We start from the raw sequence: 14,161 nt of genomic DNA, 5'->3' as shown, positions 1-14,161 counted from the left end.
GTGGTGTATTGGCGGTTACACACATGCACACTCTCATACATTGGCATGCAGGAGATATTTTGACTAAGGTGACAGTATAGCTGCTCCTAACAGCATTTGTATCACTGACCAATTATTGCTAGTATTACAAGTAATAGTTTTTTCTTCCATTTGTCATGTGCTACTTGACAAGAGTATTAAAAGTATGACTCAAACTACAGACCCATGAGCTTAGCCAACCTTATCTGGAAGGCCACAGAAAGAATCATCATGGACTCTATAAATAAGGACATAGGTGATCTTCAAACCCTTGATCCAACACAGTTTGGTTTTGATAAAGACGGGGTCATGCCCATTAAACCTGATAGACTTTTTTCAAAAATGTCAACAGAGCCATAACTGAAGACAGATGTGTGCATACAGCCTAACTTGACTTAGCAAAGGACTTCGACACAGTCCCACATTTAAGCATCATTGATATTCTCCCAGTTGAATATCAACCCTTATGTTGTCAGGTAGGTTGCTAACTGGCTCACCAACAGATCACACTCAGTCAGAGTTGGGGACTTTTCCTCAACCAGCAGACCTGCCGGAAGTAGGGTTCCACAGGGATCAGTGCTGAGGCCTCTGTTGTTTGGAATATACTTATCAGAAGTTCAGGCCAAAACAGAGGGGCTGTGGCTGACTATGTTTCCTGATGACTGCAAATTAGGTACAATCACTGAATCCCTAAATGATATCAGTATACTTCAAGAGAGACTTACACAAATCAGTCATCGGTGCCAAAGCCATGGACTTAAACTCAGTGGTAAAAAATGCATTATCATCCCCTTCGGTAAAAACAGCATCCCTGCAGAGTACCATATAAATAATAGTACCCTACATAACAACTCAGTAGTGACAGACTTGGGAATGGACGTTGACTGTAATCTAAACTTTGTCCACCATGTGTCTACTGTGGTAAGGAAAGCATTCTACATTGCTCACTTCATTAGCAATTGCCTCAAGAGTGAAAGAGGTCCCTTGTACTCGACCCTCATCTGGCCAATAATTGAGTAATATGCTCCCTTTGGTATGTACCTTACCAGTCACCTGCAGCAACTTGAGAGACTTCAGAGATTTCTAACCAAGAAAAGTCAGCATATCCAGCAGATGTCATACAGTGATAGACTGAAGTCGTTGTCACTGTACTCAGGAGCATACAGACTACTTGCAGACAACTTGTGCCTGGCCTACAGATCAATCTTATATCCATATCTAATGGAAATTCTGCACATCAAATGGGATAAGGGTCACTTGCTCCAGGTACCCTAACCTTGCCTGTGACATAAATAGGACTTGATGAAGGGACAGATATGTCTCTCAGAGGTTGCCACTCCTCTGGAATAGGCTACCAGTTCACATCAAACAGAGCCCCTCTATGATCCTGTTTAAGTGTAGCCTGGATGACTGGATGTGAAACTATAAATTTTTTGCTGGGGATTTCACCTGTGACCCTCCTAGATATGGGTAGTCATTGCTAACTAAGGTCTTGAGTTTAGGCTAAATACTTTATATTGGGTTTCTCTACTATTATATTGGGTACACACAGCTAGGCTTATAAAGACCTTTATAATGGGTCATTTGCCTAGTTACCACCTGTACATCTATCAAGTAACAAGAGTATTCTTGCCTTCAGTCATCTAAATTTTTAGAGATGATAATCTTACTTGTGTGTTGGCACACTCTCTGACTGCACTGCATTTTTCTCAGGATAACTGTTGCCATATCCCTAAGAATTTGGTGGGAAGAGGCATATAGGAGGAAGCAAGCTCAGCATCAGGTGGCCAAGAGTAATTACATGTAGGCATTAATTTGCCATTACAGAGTTGGAATTCTTCCTGGATATACAAACAGAAGGCAGACAACTTACTCTCAACTCAAAATTGGGCAACATTATGTCTAATTCAGGCAGGGGGCAATTATATAAAAGGGTGCGGTGAAGGATAATTGGACATTTTACACTCTATTCCTTTCACAGTGGCCTCAGTTCAAGGGAGTGTCATTGGAAACAGTACCAGTAGCAGTGTGGATACAAATTCATTCACAGTATCAGTGGGCATAGTGGAAACAGTACCGGTACCAGTGTGGCTGCAAATTCAGTCACAGTTTCAGTGGACGTACTGGAAACAGCACCGGTACCAGTGTGGGTACAAATTCATTCACAGTATCAATGGACGGGCTGGAAACAGCACTAGTACAAGTGTGGGTACAAATTCACAGTATCAGTGAACACTGGAAACAGCACCAGTACCAGTGTGGATACATATTCACTCACAGTATCAGTGGACGTACTGGAAACAGCACCGGTACCAATGTGGGTACAAATTCACAGTATCAGTGGACATACTGGAAACAACACCAGTACCAGTGTGGGTTTAAATTTACTTACAGTATCAGTGGACATACTGGAAACAGCACTGGTACAAATGTGGGTACAAATTCACTCACAGTGTCAGTGGACATACTGGAAACAGCACTGGTACCAGTGTGGGTACAAATTCACTCACAGTATCAGTGGAAGTACTGGAAACAGCACCAGTACCAACGTACATTTTGGAGAAATATCTATGAAGATCCTGTGGAACATAACAAAGTTGCTGAATGGATAGAAAAAGTAAAAGTAAGAATAAGAAGTTCAAATGTACAGGATATGAAATGGGATGAAGTAATGACCAGAGAAATTGAAACAAAGATAAGGAAAGATTAAAACTGGAAAATCCAGATGCGGTACCTAACTTCTGGCTAAAAGTATTAACATCTTTATATGAATATTTAGTCAAGAGTAAGAACTATTTATATGAGCACCCCGAACAGACACTGACCTAGTTAATAAAAGGAAAAACAATAATTCTACTTAAGAGCAAACCTGCAAGCTATCCTAAAAACTAAAGATCAATAACTTGCTTTCTGACAATGTATAAACTATACATTGGAATTGATGTTGACAGAGTTTACAGTCATTTAGAAGAAAACTCAATCATGGCAATAGAACAAAAGGGTAACAAAAGAAAGTCATGGAACTAAGGATCATTTGTCGATAAATACAGTCATTAAGGGAAACTGTTGTTGTTGTTTGTCTTTTCGGCTTTTCCCGGTTGGGGGTCGCCACAGCGGAACTCCGGTCCACCAATGATTGGCAGTATATTTTTTTTTATGGTGCCGAGTTGCCAGTCCGACACCCAACCTTCAGCGAAGGCACGCCCATTCACGCATGTCTTTCGGAGGCCACTTGACCACGGGGAGGACATGCAGACTCCACACAGAAGGCACTCCAGTTGAGCATCAAACAGGATAACCTCTTGCTGTGAGGCAACAACGCTACTGCTGTACCACTGCAGCTACCCTGTAAAAAGGGGAAAAAAACTAAATACAGCATGGATAGACTATAAAAAACTCATTGGTCAGTATCCCACATTCATGGATGAAAGAGTGCTTAAAAATTTCTAAGATACACCCTATTATGATCAATTACATTACAGCGGTCATGAAACGGTTGCAAACCACTTTGCAGTTAAGCCATGATAAAGGACAAATTACAGGGGGAAAAAAATTCAATGGGGATGTCATTTTCTGTTGGTATTGTGGCATCATCCATGAATGCTGCCCAATGGTTGGCTCATTCCTCCGTGTGTCACATATTCTGAGAGCTCAGCCATGTCTCTCTCCATATGATCTGGGGAGGTAAGTCTCAGGTTATTCACATCCACATGAAGTATGACTAAGTCATACTGGTACTTGAGGTTTAGTGACCTCAGTGCTTGCATGATGTGATGAATGTCAGTCCCCGACAGGCAACGAACTGTAATCCTTATCCATTCTAGTGAGAGGTACATCAGTATATTTCACAATGGAGTTTCCTATGGACAAAATATTGGATTATGTGGTGTTATGCCTAATGGGCTTGATAGTTTAGGCACAATGAGGTGTGATTTTATGTGTCATGGTGGGAGTTGTCTTATTTTTGTGCATACAGTGTTTTTGAGGACTGTTCAATGTTATAAAAGATCAAGAAGAATAACACCCCTCAAAGCACAGGACCCGGATTCCAATAATTGAAGTGCTAGTAACCAAAAATGGTTAAAACCAACTTTATTGCACAAAATAATAAAAGTTAAGTGCTTTCACTCAGTCAATACCGAGCTTCTTCAGAGCAAACATTTCGAATTTCAGAATATCGAGATCATAAAGCCAAAACACCACAATACCGAATGCCCATAATCGCGAAATTCAAAATCCTGACACTTGCATACGCACAACTGACCCCCCACACACAAAACCAACCTACACTTCGCCTCCCTGCACCCCCCCATGTGAGGGGCTGTGTCCCCCACACCCCCCACTTATATATTCTAACTCCGAGACCACACAATCACACACACACAGGCAACTCACACCCACACATTTCACAGCCCCTTGCACACACACATCACAACCAAAACACACACTAACATACACTACAGCACATAACCTACACACTCATATAAACGTACCTGCACTTACATCCATTCATACATCGCAACACTAGACGCTCTGAACTTTGGTATTTCACGCTTCTGGTGTTTCGCAATTCCAAGCATTCGGTATTCTAATCTCAGCATTCTGAAATTTGGTATTTCAGAATATCGAGATTATAAAGTGAACTCATATATACACCCCCCTACTTAAATATTCTAACTCCAAGGTTGCACTACATACGCACACAGGAATCACCACACAAGCAACATTCCCCTCGGACACACACATCACTGTAACAAAACACACTAACACACACCACAGCCCCTGCCCAAAACCCTTAAACAAAAACACTTACCTGAATCCATACATACAGCGCAACACCAGAACCGCTAATTCAAAATCTCCGACATGCGAGATTTTGAATTTCATGCTTCTGGTCTTTCACGGTTTTCGGCTTTCCAGTTTATAGGCTCGAAATTCTGAAATTCGATATTTCAGGATTTCGAACTTATAAAGTGAATCCATATATTATATATATGTACATGTATATTACTGTTCCTGGCATAAAGTCTGATGAAGATGGGTGTGAAATAGGTGTAGTTATCAAATCCCATTCTGACATTCAGTCTCCAGCAAGGTCAATACTAAATAAATGCTTGGTGTATTATTCATGGGGTTACCTTCAGTGCTCTGAAATGCAGCATTGTTTATTTTGGTAAAGCTTGTATCTGTACCACTTGCCGTACTGGTATCTCACTCTGCCCCAAATCCTTCTGCTTTACAAAGCTCATCCTTTGTGGTATCTCCTCAAATTCTAAATAAGTTATACCCTTACTGTATACATCCTTTATTAGGCCCATCATTGAAAACATTGCCCCATTGGTACATACCTCACAAAGTACTGAAACCAGCTCAAAATACTTCAATGTTTCCTCAACAATAAGACCTTGGGTCTCAGTAACCCTAACTACTTCAATAGACTGAAAGACCTGCCTCTCTACAAAAAGTGTCCTACACATTCCTGAGGGGATCATGTTCACTAAAGTTCCCATGCTACGAAGGATCCAGCAATCTAACATCACCATCACCACAATAGAACTAGTTGTAAACCTATACCATCCGAGTAACAATACCAGAAGGCTTGACAAGTATATTACTCAATGCATTCCACATTTTTGAAATAGGCTGACTTTACATGTCAAACACAGTACTTCTCTTGCAACATTTATAAACAGTTTGGATAACTGTAACAATTCATGACAAAACCAATAAAAAACAGCAAATCCATTTTTCAAAAATGTGTTCTTTTCCCCACCCCCAAAGAAAAAGTAATTATTATTTTCCTTCAGTCTTTTGTGTATGAAATCAGTTTCATTTTCTGACCTTTTTATATCTACCAGCAGTAAAAGCTATTTATGGGGGTCTGGGTGTGTTATGTCATGCCTGATTAACATAAAAAATAATAATAAAAATATATTACCTTGGTCAGTTGCAGTTCATAACACATTTTTTTCAGCCAATTTAGGTCCAAGTCATTTACTCCCAAAACATATTCATACCCAAATTTGTCACAGCATAGGCCTCACCTTTAGTAAGCAATCTCATTAAATGACAAATAAGAACATTCACAATTGGTGATCTTTAAATGTGTGCAAACATGCCCATGTGCAATACAAGCACAAGGTATTTGGAATATTTCATTTATTTGTGTGTGTGTGTGTGTGTGTGTGCATGTATGTATGTACTTAATTTATTGAATCCAAAAAGTTATCTATTTTCAGTCATAAACCATAAAGGTCCAATACTCAAGCGCGCACACACACACACACACAAACACCTCAGCTCTCCCAACTTTGGGGGAACACATCTAATTTTTTCTCAAACTTTTGTTCAATCCCTCCTAAATATGGAAATTATTTTGAGTGAGTAGCACCCACTAAGAGTACCTTTTCCCTAAATACTTTTTCTTTGTCCAGAATTCTGAGGTAAATTTTGAAAGACGTGACATACATACACACACACATTGTGCTATGACATGTGCAACTATTTCCCACATTAGAGAAGTGGACCACTTTTTCTCCTTTGTCAGGGATCCCAATTAATTATTCAACCTTTTTAAAGCTCAGATGTTATATGATTGTCACCGTATGATCGAACTTTAAAAACTTCGAAGGTGAAAAGCAATGGCACTGTACGGTGCAGAATGGGAAAATTTCCCTTTTCTGCACTGCAATCTCGGAGTTAGTATATTTAAGTAGGGGAGGTGTGGGGGGTGCAGGGGGGCTTGCCCCCCACTCAGTGTGTTGAGGTAAGTTTTTTTATTATTATGTTTTCGATGTTTCGAATCCGCGGTGGTGGTGCTGCAGTAGCGGTGTCGCCTCACAGTAAGATGCTGACCGGTTCAACTCTCAGCTAGAGCGTCTTGTGCGTGGAGACATGCGTGAATGGGTGTACCTTTGTTGAAAGTTGTGCGTCAGGGCTGGCAAGTCGGCACATAAAAATCAACTGCCGATCATTAGCGGACCGGAGATCCACTGTGGCGACCCCTGACCGGCAAAAGCCAAAAGACACAACAACAACATTATATTTTCGATGTTTCAAACTTCGGTCATATGTTGTTCAAGGTGCAGGGTTTGATTCTCACATGGGGTAATTGGCTAGGCTTAAAATGGCCCACAAGGGCAGTTAGCCTAGTACTAATCTATGAACCTATATGAGGTTTGAAGTTTTGAAACTTCGAGTATATAATATAGACCCCTTTGCCAGGCTCCAAATTGTTACAAGAAAAAATATGTTTATTGCAGTCCTTTGCAAAAATTGTATACAATTAAAAAATGAGTGCAGTCAGCAAAACAAAATTTCTCCAACTATCTAATCAATAAAAAGGATCTCTTGCCATGGTTATGAACTTATCCACTAGCTCTGTTACCAGCTTAGTGGATATGGGCATTCTGAGGCAATGTAGAAACTGCCCCATATTAATATTGTATAAAAAATACCTAACTAATAAGCCATACTAAAACTTTCAGCAATGACCACATCTCAGCTGAGCTAAAACCCTGCCGAGCAAAGCAAAAACTACACAATAAACCTCCTAGAAAATCAGACTCCCGAGTAATCAGTGAAAAAAACAGCCAGTTACTAATGTAAATAACACTACTCCATTAACATACACACACACACACACACACACACACACACTGAAATTACTGCACACTCAGAGTGTAGGAAAACTAGCAATCTGTAAAATGTTAAAACTATAATGCAAAGCTTTACACTATATAAACCAAACACAAGAGATGCCATCAACAGCACACAGTTTAAATCTGAATCTCCCAAACATAAAAATGTTCATTTACCTGTAACATCCAAGTGTGTAGTCTAAACATGTCCCATTAATTCTGTGAGCAGCCATCTCCTACAAAGCTAGTCGACTGTTTCTCCAGATGACTTGCACAGACTGTACAGAATAGCTTAAACAGTAGAATATCACCATTATCTGTAAAATGTACTCCAGAATTCATGTCACCTATAGCAAATTGTGACAGTCATTTATAATCCCACTGTCACCAACAACAAAAAGTAAAATTCTTAAAAAAGTACTAATGTAATTTTAAAAAAGCCTGCACTAACCTCTTGTCCAACCTTCCCTTATGAATATGAGTTCCACAACTGAGCAGAATTCTGTAGAAAGCGACACACATATTATTTCATAAAACAGCATACCCACCCCCAAACAATTAAACCAAGCCTTCTCTCTCCATGTGATGCATCCAATGTCTGAGTTTATTACTTTGTAATGAATGCATGAATAGATTGCACTGGTTAACACATTCAGATAAATACATACACTGAAATGTATAAGACATTTTTAACAGTTCAGCATTTAAACCTCTCATTCAATGAAATGAAAGTCAATACCAAGCCAGAAACCAATGCACTTAGCACCTCATCAAGTTGGATATGGCCATTTTCACCTCTGCTGACACCCATTGTTTAATCCAGTATGTCCAAGATCAGAAACACTTAACAGAAAGCTAAGGATGACTGCAGCAATTTTAGAATAATTAGCATGCAAACCAACTGACTCAGGCTTCTCTTACCACAACCTGAGAATTATATAACTGTTTTTTATATATTTAGTCAAGACTGTAGTTAATGCACAAACTTTAAGAAACTGAATTTTCAGTGGAGATTGATATTTGCAGAAAATGATAATAAAGCTACGTATACAGTTGTAAGTGCCCTATTTACAGGCTTGTAACACATTTCGAAAAGATGTGAAAAAATAATTTCAGTGAAAATCTGGGGAACCACAAATATCAGCTGCCCAAGAGGAGAGTTGAGAAACAGAGGTTGGCATGAGAGGAAACACATTCATTTTACTGATGTACTTTCCTTGCAAAAACGAAAACCTGTAAATGTATGAGTTGGGTTATGCTTATAGAAGCTGGCACCTCAAGATGGCTTGAAACACAAAAACAAGCAAAAAGTACATTAAAATATATTGACTGATATACTTTTTTATGTTATAGTCATGTAAACATGCTATGGTCTTGAAATGCACTCACAGTGCACATACTGGTTGTAAAAATACCATGCATATATCTTTTGTCCAAGTCTTCTTGACACACTTGTCAAAGATCTCAGCCTTCAGTGCAGACAAGACAGCACATACTCCTTCTCCACTCCCACATCCTGCAAGTCCATGCAGGTCACCCAAGAGTCACCAGGAAAGGAGGACTAAGGATGTTATGCCTACTAATTGTGCTTCCATACAAGGATATGACTTAGTCATATGTCATGGGTTCATAGGAGTTACATTTCCCCTTTGTGAGTGCCCACCCTTAAGCCTTTATTCCCTTTTCAAGAAGAGCCAGGCCATTTATACCAGGGGTGAATTTATGAATGCCCACCCAGTTATCTTTTGTAAAGGCAGACAGTGTGTCACACTGTTTAAATTAGAGAGTTAGTTTGTTCTACAGACGTGAGTAAGCACTGTGTTATAAATATGTACCTCCACCATATGCATTTATTTGTTGGAGTGGATATACATCTGTGGTCCTAGTATTAGATGGGGTATTTGGTTTATGGATGTATAAGATTTTTTGGATTACTGGATCAATTGTAACCAGCAAAGCCTCTTTGCTCCACAGTAGTAACATATGATAACCCTGTCCCTAACTCTAACCTGCATTTTAAACAACAAAGAAAAGCTGTTCCTATAACAGTACCACTACAGAAGATAGTTAAGACTGTCATCACACATGTACCTGTGGGGACACACACACACACACACGATTATTTCCATAATCTGTATTTTTGCCAGGATGGAACGAGAGGAATTGAAATGAATCTTTGAACTTCAGGCAGATAAATATTCTGGCTTGAATGGAAATGTCTCTGTTAAACCTGCACTAAAATGGTGCAGATTATGGAAATAATTGTGGGTGATTGCCTGTATATATTGATTAATATCTATAATAAAACAAATTGCCTCTGCCTATGAAGAGATGAACATTTTAACAACAACTGGTTTCCTTTTGGTTGGTTTTTGACATTATGTATTTTGATCGGAAGTTTTAATCAGTGATTTCATAAGTGTGACCATACAACTGTAGAGCAATGGCGGTTGAATAATGCATCTACGAGAGATACAATCAGTTTCCATATTGATTGTTGATTCTCTTTTCCAACATGGGGAAATTTGCCCTTTTCTCCACTATAGTGCGATCCCAGAGTTGGTATGTTTAGTTAGAGGGGTGTGGGGGCAGCCCCCCATTGGATGGGTTTGACATACTCCAGTATGTTATTTTGTTAAATGTTGGCCAAGTGTCTAGTTTCCGTGTAATAAAACTTCGGTAATGTGATGGTTGGGTTTATTGCAATGTCAGTGCTGTTGTCACGATAATCTGCAATAGATTTACATATACTACAGTTGTGTAAAATCTTACCATAACAGTAGATGCCCTTGCCTTCACTGCTGTAGTATTCTTAAGCATATGGGGATTCCCTACTACAGAAGCCCAGTATCCGCCAAGTCTTCCAAAGACTCCTGAATTTAAAAGGTATGCTGAATGGCACCATATGCTCCTTACTTAACATGGGGCATAAAGGTGATGTGCAGGCCTACCAAAAACAAAACTGATTGCCCCAGGAGGTACAGCAGTCCAAGGAATCCAAGAGGTGATGTCTACATCCAGGAAGGTAAAGAAGTAAGGGAATGGGGGGGAGCAAATATTGCAGCAGTGAAGGCACAGCTGTACTGTGTCCTTACATTCACTGCTGCAGTATTCTTAACCATCTAGGAGAGTGCCAAAGCTCAAGGGGAAACTTGGGAGGTGGAAGGGGCAGAGTCTCCTAAAAAAACATGAACTGAAGTAGCAAAATTAGCCCTAACTCTAGAGATGCCATCCAACTTATAGTGCTTGGTAAAGGTATGCACAGAAGTGGGGGTAGCTGCTTCAAGAATAGAATTAGTATCTAAGCCTTTGAAAAAAAGCACCAGAAGAAGCCACAGCCCAAGTAGAATGATTAATTGGAAAAGGAAGGATGTAATGTGATCCTATCCCGCCTACATTGTGTACTGATCTCGGCACGCTATACTATAGAACAAAGTCTCTTATTGGCTGAGCTATCCCACATCCCAGGATGCACCACCACTGCTTCCCCAGATCTCGTTTGCCGCTTCTACAGCAAAGACGTGGTCTCGGACTTGGCTGAGCTAAGTGCTTATTTCTTTAAAAAATTCTGTCAGGAATTTTTGGCTAATCTACCCAAAAGCTGTTTTAACAGCTATCGTTGTTGTGTGACTGTGTTTGAGTTATATTTTATGGTGAAATTATCATCAGTTTGAGGGAAAGGATCCCATTTAAGTTGGAGGGGCCTTGCCCTCGCGCGTGGTTGAAACGTAGTGTGAGTCTTTTTATGGTATTGTAGTCTAGTTTCGGTCAAGTAATCCCGTTTTCTGTTAGAGGGGTCTTGTCCTCAGTTAAGCTTTTCTTTAAGCAAAATTTTTGTTAAAGATTTTTTCTGTGGTAGTGATTGGGTCAACATGTCGAAAGAGCACAGACCATCTGGATTCAAGAAATGCTCTAAATGCAGTTACAAAATGTCCATTACGGACGATCACTCTTTGTGCATTTATTGTTTAGGCCCTAAGCATCTTCAGGAGTCATGCAGCGTTTGTCATGCTTTTTCCTCCCGTGTCCTCCAAGAGAGGGAAAAAACAAATTGATTTTAAAAGGGCTTATCACCCCTTCCTTTGAGGAGGCTTTATCGTCTTCCTCTTCACCTTCTAAGAAGAAGAAATCGTCAGCTCCGACCAGCCCGTCGGAACCGGCTACAAAGAAATCTCTGCAGGCTTCTCCATCGGCTTTTTCGGACTTCGGAGCCGAGGGCGGAACGGTCTGCCTCGATGCCTCCAGCCTCGACTCCTCTGGCTTCGGAGCAGACGGCTAGAGCTTCGAGAGGAGGGTCACCTTCATCAGCTCCACTGTCTTCGGAGCCGATGAGAGTTGCCCGCTCAGACTCTTCCCCTTCGGCGCCGAAGTCCACTTCGGCTCCGAGGGAAATTGCAATGGTTGTGGAGTCTCCCTCGGCACCGATATTTATCGAGACTATTCTGAGCCGGTCCCCCAGTCCTTCGGAACCGGTGGAGAAGTCGACTCGAACTCGTTCGATCTCTTCTCGGTCTTCGAGAATGTCGGATTCGGACATAGACAGGGTGCTTCAAAGGCTGTTTCAGTCTCCAGTCTTCCAAAAGTTGGTTTCGGCTCCAGCCCAGTCGGCTCCGGAGCCGGTTGCCCACCCTATTGTCTTGGTTCCTCCTCCAACAGCCTCGGCACCGTTGGAGTCGGTGCTGGTGGAGCCGGTGGAGGTTTTCGGGTCTGCTCCGACCCTTACTGCAACCCCGCCCTTCGGGTCGGAGTTCGGTACACAGACCTCCTCTGTCAGCCCCGGGGGTGACGCTTCGGGACCGATGTTTCGGTTCCGAGCCTCCCTCTCGGTGCGTCGGCTGCGGGAGTGCCGTCTACTGTTGTGGCCTCGGGGGTCGGACCATCCCAGGACTCTGGGGGTCCCGCCTTCAGGGCCATGAGGAGTGCTTTGGCCAAATCTTCTTTGGCCACCTCCACCGTCTCACCGGCACCTTCCCTTGGCACGGAGACTGGTTCCTTTGTAGTCCCCCTGTCTCAAGACAGCGGAGCCCTGGGGCCTGAGGCCACCCACATCGGGGGTTCCCTCCTTCCTGAAGGTCCCTCCGAAGCGTCTTCGGAGGAACCTCCAAGGAAGAGACAGTGCAAGAGGAAGCACGTCGACTCCCCTGACGAGTCTCTCACCTCGGACACCGACCTCGATGATGCGGAGGAGTCCCCCAAGTCGACCTCGGATGATGTCTCCTTTGCGGACATTTTGGAAATCCTGAAGCAACAAGGCGACTGGCAGTCCAAACCCCCTTCCGCTGAGGAGTCTGTATTCCTCAAGGCCTTCGGGGCTCAGCCCTCCGCCTCCTGGGTGTATCCGCCCTTCGATGAGCTTCTGGATTTGATCTCTCGAAGGGCGTGGGAACACCCGGATTCTGTGGAACCGGTGCCAGCTCGCCCCAATAAATTTCTTTCAGCCCCCCCCTGAAAAGTATTTTCTCTCCAAAGGTGTGACTGTAGATGCCCTGGTGGTGGCATCTGCTACCCAACAAGATGTGGCAGAGGCTTCAACGTCCGTCCATTCTCCTAATAAAGAGTCCAGGAGCATGGATCGGTACGGGAAGCGCACCCTTAATTCAGCAACCTTTACTTTAAGGTCACTGAATTATCTGACGCACTTCACCAGACTTCAGAAGGATCTGGTCAAGGAACTTTCAGATACCCTCTCTGGTAACTTACCTGAGCAGTTGGCCCAGACGGTTAGCTCTCAGCTGGCTACCCTATCATCGTTATTGAACTCGTCCATGAGGCTCATTTCATATGCACCCGAGGGGGCAAGCAGAGCGGCGGGAACGGGTGTTGCTCTACGGAGACAAGCCTGGCTTCACCTGTGTCATTTTGCGGAAGCCTTCAAGTTTTCCTTTGCCGACGCTCCCTTTGATGGGTCCTCTCTGTTTGGACCCAAGGTAAAGGACACCTTGACTCGCTGCGAACAAGAGGGTAAGACTTTGACTGCCGTAGGGGCACGGTTTTCCACTCCCTTCAGGCCTTATCCCAAGGCTAGAAGAGGGGGGAAAATGTGGTTCCGTAAATCTCAAAAGCCTTACTCTTCACAGCAGAGTGATCCCCCTTGTAGAGGCAGAGGAGGGGGAAATTTTTCAGGAAGACGCCGTCCCAGAGGCGGCGGAGGCCCCCGCAACACTGGAGACCGCGAGTCCTTTCGTGGCTCCTCAACCTTCCAGCATCCCTGAAGGATTGCCCGACTGTGCAGCTCCGGAGCCAGTTGGGGGTCGTTTTTCGAAGCACCTAAAGGCCTGGGAGAGTATCACTCAGGACCGATGGGTGCTCTGAATCATCGCCGGAGGTTACACCATCCCTTTTTCTCAACCCCCCCCCCCCCTCCATCCCAAAAAATCCCGGACCTGCCACCCAGTCAACAAGATCTTGCAGCCATCGAAATCTCAAAGCTGCTTCAAAAAGGAGTCATCCAACCTGTCCCCGCAGGCCAGACCAGATTAGGGACTTACTCAAGATTCTTTTTG

At 42.7% G+C, this 14,161-nt stretch overlaps 1 protein-coding gene across 5 annotated transcripts in view; it reads left to right on the top strand.

The window, feature by feature from the left end:
• The window catches only part of LOC122817012, a 505,254-nt gene that overhangs the window by 334,224 nt on the left and 156,869 nt on the right, over positions 1–14,161 (top strand). The gene's annotated exons all lie outside the window — the stretch shown is intronic.

This window comes from Protopterus annectens, chromosome 12.part0 (genome assembly GCF_019279795.1).
Source record: "Protopterus annectens isolate FY-2018-M chromosome 12.part0, PAN1.0, whole genome shotgun sequence".
NCBI classification, from domain to species: Eukaryota; Metazoa; Chordata; order Ceratodontiformes; family Protopteridae; genus Protopterus; species Protopterus annectens.
The sequence above is the reverse complement of the archived record's forward strand: the minus strand, read 5'-3'. Positions and strand labels throughout refer to the sequence as shown.